Genomic DNA, 12079 nt, shown 5'->3' on the forward strand with positions numbered 1-12079 from the left:
CTTACCTTGTACAATAATATTCAACACAACTCTAACAGGGCTTATGGTTTGAGCTAAAAAACATTTTGAAGTTTCAAAATAGAAGAATCTAGAATGACATTATTAGCTACATGACAACTTATATAACACAGAGATAATAATTTACATAGCACAAGCATGGTAACATTTTACCAAAAAAAGTCGTCAAAACATAGCAACATGAGATCTAGTTTTGAAAGTCTCATCGCAGTAAATCTTTTATCTGAAAATAATCTCCCAATTGGGCCCACGGTTTAAGCTGCAAAACATTTTTAAATTTCAATTTTAAAAGGAATCTAGGCTGACATCATCACTTTGTTTCTACACATGCATGTAATTAGGCCCTTCTAATTAAACTATGGCTACTCCTAGACACCCATGCAAACAAGCTACCGCGCTAGCATCGGCATGCATGGAAGCGATCGTTCGGATCTGATGCTATATTTCAAAACGATCGGAAGATAGCAAAGTCATGTTACATGTAAAACCTGGGTAAATCACTAACAACCCATATATCAGCTGCCGCTATATATAAGTATATGCAAGTCCTTTTCTTTCGCGAAACTACAAGTATATGCAAGTTCATCTTCCTTTTCATCTTATTTTGTTCTAGAAGTGATGTTTACAGCATAACTTGTAGCAGGCCTAATGGATCAGCCATCTCCTGCTTCTTCAATACTCGGTACTTCAACCCCCTCTTATCGTCACTAGCATCTATGGAGATCGTTGTACCTTTACATGCTTCTCCATTGACCAACATATTTGAAAGAACTACCGTCACATGCTTCTTTACCCACATCTTTATAGGCCTCGCACCGTTCACCTATGAGCATCCAAGAAGGATGCATGGATTAACAAGTCATACAAACAAATACTCAAATAAATATTTTCCAGTTAAAAACTATATATGATGCCTTTCTCGTGCGCTGATTGTGGTAAGAAGCTATGCTTACCGTGTCGTGTGATTCCGACAAAATGACTTCCAAGGCGGCATCTGCCACAGATAGAGAAATGCGCTTCTTAGCCATCATACCGACGATACTTTTCATTTGGATTTTCAAAATTTCCCTCAGTTCATAGTGTGAAAGCGGCTCAAATATCACAATCTCGCTCAGTTTGTTCCTAAGATCAGGCTTGAAACGTTTCTCAACCTGCACAAAGTATTATATTAATCACTAAGGACATTACAAGGGACCATTTGGGATTGATTAGCATACCTCTTTCATGAGAAGATCACGTGCATTTTCCATTGTGTTTTCTCCTCCCACTTCAGCAGATAAGTGCTCTGATCCTAGATTTGAACTCATAATAATGATTGTATTCTTGAAATCTATGTCTCTTCCTTTGCCATCAACCAACATACCATCATTCAGGAGTTGAACAAAAAGCTTGAGTATCGAAGGATTTGCCTTATCCATGTCGTCAAAAAGGATAACACTATATGGCCGGCGCCTGACTATCTCGATGAGTTGTCCCTCTTCTTCATAGCTTTAGGAAGTCAAATGAAAAGGTGAGACATGATGGCGATGAAGCATAAAAATGAAATACACTTGCATCAAGTGTACAAGTCAAACCTTCGAGGTCCTCCAATGAGACGCAACAAAGATCCACTCTTAGCATATTCAGACATGTCAAAACGAACTAACATTTTCTCATTATTAAATAGCTTCTCGGAAAGAGCTTTAGCAAGTGTTGTCTTTCCAACACCCATCGAGCCCAAAAAGAGGAAAGAACATATAGGTTGACCAGATTTATCAATGCCGACCCTAGAACGTAGCACTGCTTGTGCAATCAAACTAACCGTTTCATTCTGACCAACAACTCGCTCATGAAGCCTATCTATTAGATGAGTCAGTTTTTCCTCCTCTTGATCAAGTGTAGTGATAGGAACTCCAGTCCACCGGCTCACAATCTTCAAACAATATTAGAAAATGTTAATTAAGAGCATAATAATAATAATAATAATAATAATAATAATAATAATAATAATAATAATAATAATAATAATATGTGATTAGGAATGACCTATGTGACATGGCCTGGACCAACCAGTACCTCCCCCGGTGCATTCGTTTCTCTTTGTTTGCTGACACGCAACTTTACCGTAGTGCACGCCTCGTCCATGAGATCAATTGCTTTATCAGGGAATTTGCGACCTGGAACGAAGAAAAAAAAGGTCCATAATTTTCTTCATGCACCAATTTATTAAAAGAGTAAATAAATAAAACCAATTCTCGACGATTTCACTAACGTACATACCGGTAATATAACGGGCAGCGAGCTCTACAGCAGCAACAAGAGCCTCGTCATCGATTTTCAAGCCATGGTGCTCTTGGTACTTCTGCTTCAACCCCTGCAGGATGGCGACGGTGGTTTGCATGCTCGGTTCTCCGATTTCAACCTTCTGGAACCGCCGCTCAAGCGCCGCATCCCACTCAATGTACTTGTAATACTCCTGAGAGGTGGTAGCACCCACGCAACGGAGGCGGCCTCGGGCCAACGCCGGCTTGAGGATGTTAGCCGCGTCGGCGGTGCCGCTTCGATCGCCTGCGCCAATAAGCATATGCATCTCGTCGATGAAGAGGATCAATTTACTGCCTTCATCCTCGGCCTGCTTGATGGCCTCCTTCAAGTGCTGCTCGAACTGGCCGCGCAACGAGGTCCCAGCGATCATCGCCCCGACATCGAGCACCGCGACGCGCGCTCCAAGGAGAAGGTCGGGGACGGTCCCGGCGGCGATGCGTCGGGCGAGGCCCTCGACGATGGCGGTCTTGCCGACTCCCGCGGCTCCGACGAGCGCGGCACAGTTCTTGGTCCGGCGGCAGAGGATGCAGATGATGCGGTCGATCTCGTTGTCGCGGCCGATGACCGGATCAACACTGTTGGCGTCCAAGATCGTGAGTCTGAAGGGGAAGCGAGGCAACAGATCGGCGTCAGCGTTGTATAACTTCCACGCTGACCAGACGAAAGCGCCGCCGGAGAGGATCGCGGCCACCTCGTCCTTCCGCAACATGTTTGACGTGCCGAGGAAGAAAGAGCAGTCGCGGAAGAAGAATTGTTCTGTTGGACTCCATCGATATATACTAGCTATTGAACCCTACGCACAGACAGATAGGGTATACGTACGTGCGCACGACTCCAAACGACCTGGACTCCTATTATTGGTGCCCTGGATGCATTAGTTTAAAAAAAAATCGGTGCGTCGCTTTTAGGTAGGCAATTTGACTGAGAGTTTTGTAGTCCCCTAGCATGGGTGGCTCTCCCGCGGGCATCACGGGGCAGTGGTGGCTATATCTCTTTCATGTGGGCGACGAGAGATATAGCAAGGGGCAGTGGTGGCTATGTCTCTCCTGAAGATGGGTCAGCGGTCCGATGATGATGGCGTCGTCTAAAACGTGTTTATGTGGTGTACACTTTAGGTCTGCTGCACCGGTTGTTCGTTCCGATACGTTATGTGGATGGGTCGGCGATGACACCGGTTTAGATATGACAGTGAGAGCACTCCACATTATCGAGTTCTATAGGTGTGAGTGGTGGTTTCGGGTGGCATGTATGTTTTTGTTAGACCTTGGTAGAATAATAAATAAAGATGACCATATGCATCGATTGATACAGAGGCCGGGGATTTTAACCTTTTTTTAAAAAAAAATGGTGTACCTGACAATGTATTTGCGGTAGAAAACGCATGCCACCGCCTGTGATTTTATTTGCCACCACTCCTCATCTACGTCGCCGTCGCCACCCATCATCCTCCCGTGCCACAGATCCCGAATCGATCCCCAAGCACCACAGACTGAGCTCCGTCGCATCCACCTTCGCCGCCGTCATCCCATCCATGCGGCCTCCCGAACCCTCGGATTGCTCCTTCGTCGCCTCACGACCGGCCCCGCCTCCTGCACATGCCCCTGCTGCTGCGGTGGCACAGTTGTAACCGGCGACGGTGGCTGCTGTAGAAGCCTCAACGACCATGGAGTTGTTGGCCAATGCAGACTCCCGCGCCTCTGCTTGGCTCCACCATCGCCTTCCGTGCATTTCCTGGGCAGCTCCATCTCCTGGTTGTGGCCATATGCTGGTGCGGCACCCTTGCAGCCAGCGAGAGTGACATCTGCTGGAGTTAGGGCATCTCCAGCCGTTGGAGCCCCCCAGGACAATCGCCGGACCAAAAAAAGCACGTCCTGGGGGGCAAAACGCTTCCGCCGGGGGGACGGCGAGTACCGTTTTCCAGCCGTGGGTGCCCCGCTGTGGCTGCCCCCAGGACAATCACTGAGAAAAAGGACGCGTGGGGGAATAGGATTGATAGTTGCTTCCGCCGGCGCCCCCAACAGCCCCCTGACGCACTGGGTTTGCCCTGGGTTCGCCGGCGCTTTTTTGAGGTGCTGGGGTTGCTTGGGGGGCTCGGCTGGGCCGATTTATGGCCTTTTTACGTCGCCGGCGAAGAAAAAGGGCTCCTTGAGGGGGGGGGGGGGGGGGGGGGCTCGGGGGGCGGCTGGAGATGCTCTTAGACATCAGCGTGCACTTGAGATGGCAGCGACGTGTGGGGTGGCCAGCTTGACAGGCACTCCATATGCTGTACAATCAATTCTGTAGTGTAAGTATTACTTGCACAACCGTACTCAGCGACCCAATGATGCATTGCTGCACTTACTGTGCAGGAATATTGCATTGTTTCTTACTTTGTTTGCATCAGGTTAGCCAATAGATCTGCGCAAATCAATTCCTGCAACTTCCTATATATTCTCTGACCTGGTTCTATGAATATTGATGTTTGTGCTCAATAGTCATTACAAGGACATCATATCCTCTTGTAGTTCCAAGTGAGCAAATCATTTTCGGTTTGCAGGGTCGTCATCAGCTTCCTCATCGGCGCCCTCAATGGATAGAGCATTTCGGTGGCGGTTGGTGAAGCCAGACTACCTGCACATGGATGAGTGCGGGTGGCAGCGTGTAGCGAACATGTCGAAGGTGGCTACTAAAGCTTGACTTTGGCAACAGAGTCCAGGTCGCAGTCGGCACGGACATGTCGTCCCTGAGCTTTACTTCCAGTTGAGATTCAGAGGCAGGTTTGCTCTATTATGCTTGCAGATTTGATTGTGACAATTACAGGATTAGACTGATTTGTGAAGCAATGAAGTTAATTCGACATGATAATATGTATCTGCTAGAAGGTCTATTAATCTCGGTTCGACCGTATCCCCGGCAAGCAAGGTAGATCATGTATAGCTTGCTGCTCTGAATCTATCTAAATAACGTGATCATGTAGAATACACAGAACTAGGGTTTCTGTTTGTTTATGCTGAAGAGAAGGTGGCTTGACACTTTATTTCTAGCTAGAGCACTCTTTTCTACACAACACATTTGATCTGACTAAAAAACATGTCTACAATACCATACTGTTATCAGCCATCATCTAAATGCTCCATCATACCAGTGGAAAATAGATTAGTCTGTCTGATATGTAGTGCCTTATGGGTTGCCCATCGCCACTTCAATTACACCATTGTGTTGTGCCAGCATGCTTTCGCATGTTGCAGTCATATGGATATATGTTTTAGAGAAAAGTATACTTTTCGTCCCTCAAGTCTTGGCAAAGTCTAGATTTGGTCCCTCAACCGCGAAACCGGACAACTTGCGCCCTCATCTATTGAAACCGGACTAATTTTGTCCCTCGAGCGGTATCCAGGCTGACTCACGGTTGTTTTCACCAGTTCAAAGTGACACGAGGCCGAGCAGGGGCACGACTCTTGGATTCTGGGATCCCAACGCAGAGACGGCGCGAAGCAGCGCCCGATGGCATGTTCCCGAACTGCTCGCCCAAGCCCAACTCGGAGGACACCGTCATGTCTGCCATCGTGCCTCCCTCGAGCTCTGTCGTCGCTGCAACTCAGCTAGCCGCAGCCGCGCCGCATCCGATCGGTCATGGCTGTCGGCTGGAGCGAGTACGAGAGCTCAGGGAAGGAGCACCTGGAGCGGGCAAGTGGATGCCGTCGGATGCGCAGGTGGTCTTCAGCGCGTCGTCGGCCACCGCCATGAGCTACCACGCCAGCGAGACGCCGACCTTGCGGAGCGGCCTTACCGAGGTCGCCAGGACCAGAGGCTTCCATGGCCACGTCCTGCTCCTGCTGCTTGATGCACGGCAACTGCTCGACCAAGTGCCTAGCTGAAGAAACAGAAGGAAGAAGAAGATCCACCAGGATGCCATGTGGACGCTGACCCGGTCAAAACCACGCCATGTCATTGCGAAACCACTTGCAATCAGGAGAGGGACTTAGCTTGTCCGGTTTTTAGAGTTGAAGGTGCAAGTTGTCTAGTTTCATAGTTGAGGGACTAAATCTAGACTTCGTCCAGAATCAAGGGACAAAAAATATACCTTTCTCTATGTTTTATTGAAGGAAATATGCCCTAGAGGCAATAATAAAGTTATTATTTATTTCCTTATATCATGATAAATGTTTATTATTCATGCTAGAATTGTATTAACCAGAAACATAATACATGTGTGAATACATAGACAAACATAGTGTCACTAGTATGCGTCTACTTGACTAGCTTGTTTATCAAAGATGGTTATGTTTCCTAGCAATGGACAAAAGAGTTGTCATTTGATTAACGGAATCACATCACTAGGAGAATGATGTGATTGACTTGACCCATTCCGTTAGCCTTAGCACTTGATCGTTTAGTATATTGCTACTGCTTTCTTCATGACATATACATGTTCCTATGACTATGAGATTATGCAACTCCCGTTTATCAGAGGAACACTTTGTGTGCTACCAAACGTCACAACGTAACTGGGTGATTATAAAGGAGCTCTACAGGTGTCTCCGAAGGTACATGTTGGGTTGGCGTATTTCGAGATTAGGATTTGTCACTCCGATTGTCGGAGAGGTATCTCTGGGCCCTCTCGGTAATACACATCACTTAAAGCCTTGCAAGCATTGCAACTAATGAGTTAGTTGCGGGATGATGTATTACGGAACGAGTAAAGAGACTTGTCGGTAACGAGATTGAACTAGGTATTGAGATACCGACGATCGAATCTCGGGCAAGTAACATACCGATGACAAAGGGAACAACGTATGTTGTTATGCGGTCTGACCGATAAAGATCTTCGTAGAATATGTGGGAGCCAATATGAGCATCCAGGTTCCGCTATTGGTTATTGACCAGAGACGTGTCTCGGTCATGTCTACATTGTTCTCGAACCCGTAGGGTCCGCACGCTTAAGGTTTCGATGACAGTTATATTATGAGTTTATGAGTTTTGATGTACCGAAGGAGTTCGAAGTCCCGGATAAGATCGGGGACAAGACGAGGAGTCTCGAAATGGCCGAACCTCGTAGGTCTTCCAGAATAAGATCCACACCAAAGTGGTACGGTAATCCCGTTCTAGAAGTCATGTTACTAGACCATGATGAACCTACGAACTATGAGGAAGCGATGATGAGCCCAGATTCCGCGAAATGGCTTGAGGCCATGAAATATGAGATAGGATCCATGTATGAGAACAAAGTATGGACTTTGATTGACTTGCTCGATGATTAGCAAGCCATGGATCTTCAAGAGGAAGACGGACATTGATAGTAGTGTTACTATCTACAAAGCTCGACTTGTCACAAAAAGGTTTTCGACAAGTTCAAGATGTTGACTACAATGAGATTTTCTCAACTGTAGCGATGCTTAAGTCTGTCCGAATCATGTTAGCAATTGTCACATGTTATGAAATCTGGCAAATGGATGTCAAAACTACATTCTTTAATGGATTTATTAAAGAAGAGTTGTATATGATGCAACCAGAAGGTTTTGTTAATCCTAAAGGTACTAACAAAATGTGCAAACTCCAGCGATCCATCAATGGACTGGTGCAAGCATCTCGGAGTTGGAATACACGCTTTGATGAGTTGATCAAAGCATATGGTTTTATACAGACTTTTGGAAAGGCCTGTATTTACAAGAAAGTGAGTGGGAGCTCTGTAGCATTTCTGATATTATATGTGCAAGACATATTGTTGATTGGAAATGATATAGAATTTCTGGATAGCATAAAAGGATACTTGAATAAAAAGTTTTTCAATGAAAGACCTCGGTGAAGCTGCTTATATATTGAGCATCAAGATCTATTGAGATAGATCAAGACGCTTGATAAGTTTTTCAATAAGTACATACCTTGTCAAGATTTTGAAATAGTTCAAAATGGAACAGTCAAAGAAAGAGTTCTTGCCTGTGTTGCAAAGATGTGAGATTGAGTAAGACTCAAGACCCGACCACGGCAGAAAATAGAAAGAGAATGAAAGTCATTCCCTATGCATCAGTCATAGGTTCTATAAAAGTATGCCATGCTATGGACCAGACCTATTGTATACTCTGCCCTGGTTTGGCAAGGGAGTACAATAGTGATCTAGGAGTAGATCACTGGACATTGGTCAAAATTATCCTTAGTAGAATAAGGATATGTTTCTCGATTATGGAGGTGATAAAAGAGTTCATTGTAAAGAGTTACATCGATGCAAGCTTTTACACCGATCCAGATGACTCTAAGTCTCAATCTGGATACATATTGAAAGTGGGAGCAATTAACTAGAGTAGCTCCATGCAAAGCATTGTACACATAGAATATTTGCAAAATACATACGACTCTGTAATATGACAGACCCGTTGACTAAACTTCTCTCACGAGCAAAACATGATCATACCTTAGTACTCTTTGGGTGTTAATCACATAGCAATGTGAACTAGATTGTTGACTCTAGTATACCCTTTGGGTGTTGGTCACATGACGATGTGAACTATGGGTGTTAATCATATACAGATATGAATATTGGTGTTAAATCACATGATGATGTGAACTAGATTATTGACTCTAGTGCAAGTGGGAGACTGAAGGAAATATGCCCTAGAGGCAATAATAAAGTTATTATTTATTTCCTTATATCATGATAAATGTTTATTATTCATGCTAGAATTGTATTAACCAGAAACATAATACATGTGTGAATACATAGACAAACATAGTGTCACTAGTATGCCTCTACTTGACTAGCTCGTTTATCAAAGATGGTTATGTTTCCTAGCCATGGACAAAAGAGTTGTCATTTGATTAACGGGATCACATCATTAGGAGAATGATGTGATTGACTTGACCCATTCTATTAGCCTTAGCACTTGATCGTTTAGTATATTGCTACTGCTTTCTTCATGACATATACATGTTCCTATGACTATGAGATTATGCAACTCACGTTTATCGGAGGAACACTTTGTGTGCTACCAAACGTCACAACGTAACTGGGTGATTATAAAGGAGCTCTACAGGTGTCTCCGAAGGTACATGTTGGGTTGGCGTATTTCGAGATTAGGATTTGTTACTCTGATTGTCGGAGAGGTATCTCTAGGCCCTCTCGGTAATACACATCACTTAAAGCCCTGCAAGCATTGCAACTAATGAGTTAGTTGCGGGATGATGTATTACGGAACGAGTAAAGAGACTTGTTGGTAACGAGATTGAACTAGGTATTGAGATGCTGACGATCGAATCTCGGGCAAGTAACATACCGATGACAAAGGGAACAACGTATGTTGTTATGCGGTCTGACCGATAAAGATCTTCGTAGAATATGTGGGAGCCAATATGAGCATCCAGGTTCCGCTATTGGTTATTGACCAGAGATGTGTCTCGGTCATGTCTACATTGTTCTCGAACCCGTAGGGTCCGCACGCTTAAGGTTTCGATGACAGTTATATTATGAGTTTATGAGTTTTGATGTACCTAAGGATTTCGAAGTCCCGGATGAGATCGGGGACATGACGAGGAGTCTCGAAATGGTCGAGACGTAAAGATCGATATATTGGACGACTATATTTGGACTTCGGAAAGGTTCCGAGTGATTCAGGTATTTTTCGGAGTACCGGAGAGTTACGGGAATTCGCCGGGGAGTATATGGGCCTTATTGGGCCATACGGGAATAGAGGAGAGAGGGCGAAAGGAAGGAGGTGCGCAGCCCCCCTCTGGTCCGAATTGGACAAGGGGTGCAGCCCCCTTTTCCTTCCTCCTCTCCCCCTCTTTCCTTCTCTCCTACTCCAACAAGGAAGGGGGGGAGTCCTACTCCTGGTGGGAGGAGGACTCCTCCTGGCGCGCCCTTCCTGGTCGGCCGAACCCCTCCCCCTTGCTCCTTTATATACTGGGGCGGGGGGGCACCTCTAGGGACAACACAAGTTGATCTACGGATCGTTCCTTAGCCGTGTGCGGTGCCCCCCTCCACCATATTCCACCTCGGTCATATCGTCTCGGAGTTTAGGCGAAGCCCTGCGCCGGTAGAGCATCATCATCGTCACCACGCCGTCGTGCTGACGGACATCCCCGAAGCTTTGCTGGATTGGAGCCCGGGGATCGTCATCGAGCTGAACGTGTGCTGAACTCGGAGGTGCCGTACATTCGGTGCTTGGATCGGTCGGATCGTGAAGACGTACGACTACATCAACCGCGTTGTGATAACGCTTCCGCTTACGGTCTACGAGGGTACGTGGACAACACTCTCCCCTCTCGTTGCTATGCCATCACCATGATCTTGCGTGTACGTAGGATTTTTTTGAAATTACTATGTTCCCCAACATTTATACCGTCTAATTTGTGTCACTGAGCCACCCGGGTTATCGCACCATACTTTTTCCATGATTAAGTCACCGCTAAATCATAGAGTAGTCATGTGCATGGTTAAGTCACCACAAACAGTTTATTGTGCTCATTCTTCTATCCTTTTATTGCCCACAAGTAAACAGATGAATAACAAGATGAAACGGCTCGCAAAGGATGGGGTTTATCCGCTGATCATATACACCGTTCTGGAAATCGTATCGGCAAAGTTGTACTCAACTGTCTGCCTTCAAGTTCTTCTCGATGTGGCATGCGATTTCATGGTGTCAGTCTAGAAGCCGAGAACCTCACCCACATTTCTTTGATGGCAACTGATGCGGTATCTGACTGTTCTGAGTGTGACGAGCCCCCTGGTTATTGATCATCTAATTATATATGGAGGACAACCACAGTGCAAGCCGCTTCGATGATGAAGACTTTCTCTATGACCAGAATGCTTGATCCTTCAGCCACAAGAAGAAATTGAGGCCCTTTTGGTTTATCAGCAAGCTTTGCTTAAGTATTGTACTTACCTTGGATGCCTCTATGAGGGTGTTCCAAATTAGTGCAGTGGGCAGTAAAGTGGGTTCTGTGTTTCTCTTGCGGTATTTCTCCTATGACAGTGCAGTAAAAGTTCCTTCACATCATGTACCGGTTAAGTGTTGGATCCAGTGTTATGTAGTTGTTCTGCTTCTTCTGCTTGACACTAAGGTTAGTTATGTGTTATTTATACCATGAGATTTTCTGTAAGGTGAAACTTCTTCACTGATACAGTCAAGCATAGTCCTAATCAAAGACAGTTTGGAATCGTATATTACAAAGGGGAAAAAAGAGATGCGGTTAAACATGCTAAGATTGGCCCACAACACACACGTTGGGACCCGGCGCTGCGCGCCAGTAGGTTATGACATTGTTTTTTAATGCAGAGAAAATCGAGGGATGAGATTGGAGAAAAAAAGAGAAGAGGAAATACATCATGTAGCATCTTATTGGGCCTTCCTAGCCTGTGTCATTTGGTTCCCTAAAATGCTCTGCTCCTCAGTTGAACTTTGTGTGGTTTGTTAAGCTAACGAAGGTCGAGGTTTTGATTTCTACCGTAATATAGATCTTAGTGTGGTTTAAGTGAAGAATGACGCAGTGATGGCCTTAGAAAGGATCTACTAGATGTGTCATGCTTTACCTTACTCATTATCACCCAGGCCTTAGAAAGAAAGGCTTGGCATTGCATTATTTGCACCTATGACGTGAAGTGGTGCATTAACTGAAGAATGCATGATGTGTTGTATAGATTTCATGTGTTAGTAAGCTATTTTGAAGATGCATATGAGTTGACTATTTGTGGTGCTTCAGCGTGCTTTTGCTTTGACTGATTTTGAGTGTGGTGTTGGCTTTTATTCTGTACCTTACATTGACAATGTGATTAATCAGGCAG

The 12079-nt window shown here is 45.3% G+C and overlaps 1 pseudogene; it reads right to left on the reverse strand.

Moving 5' to 3' along the window:
- Window positions 1–495: 495 nt before the first annotated feature.
- Window positions 496–3051, reverse strand: LOC123083313 (chaperone protein ClpB1-like; annotated as a pseudogene).
- Between the last annotated feature and the right edge of the window lie 9028 nt (window positions 3052–12079).

Source organism: Triticum aestivum, chromosome 4A (genome assembly GCF_018294505.1).
Source record: "Triticum aestivum cultivar Chinese Spring chromosome 4A, IWGSC CS RefSeq v2.1, whole genome shotgun sequence".
Taxonomy (NCBI): domain Eukaryota; kingdom Viridiplantae; phylum Streptophyta; class Magnoliopsida; order Poales; family Poaceae; genus Triticum; species Triticum aestivum.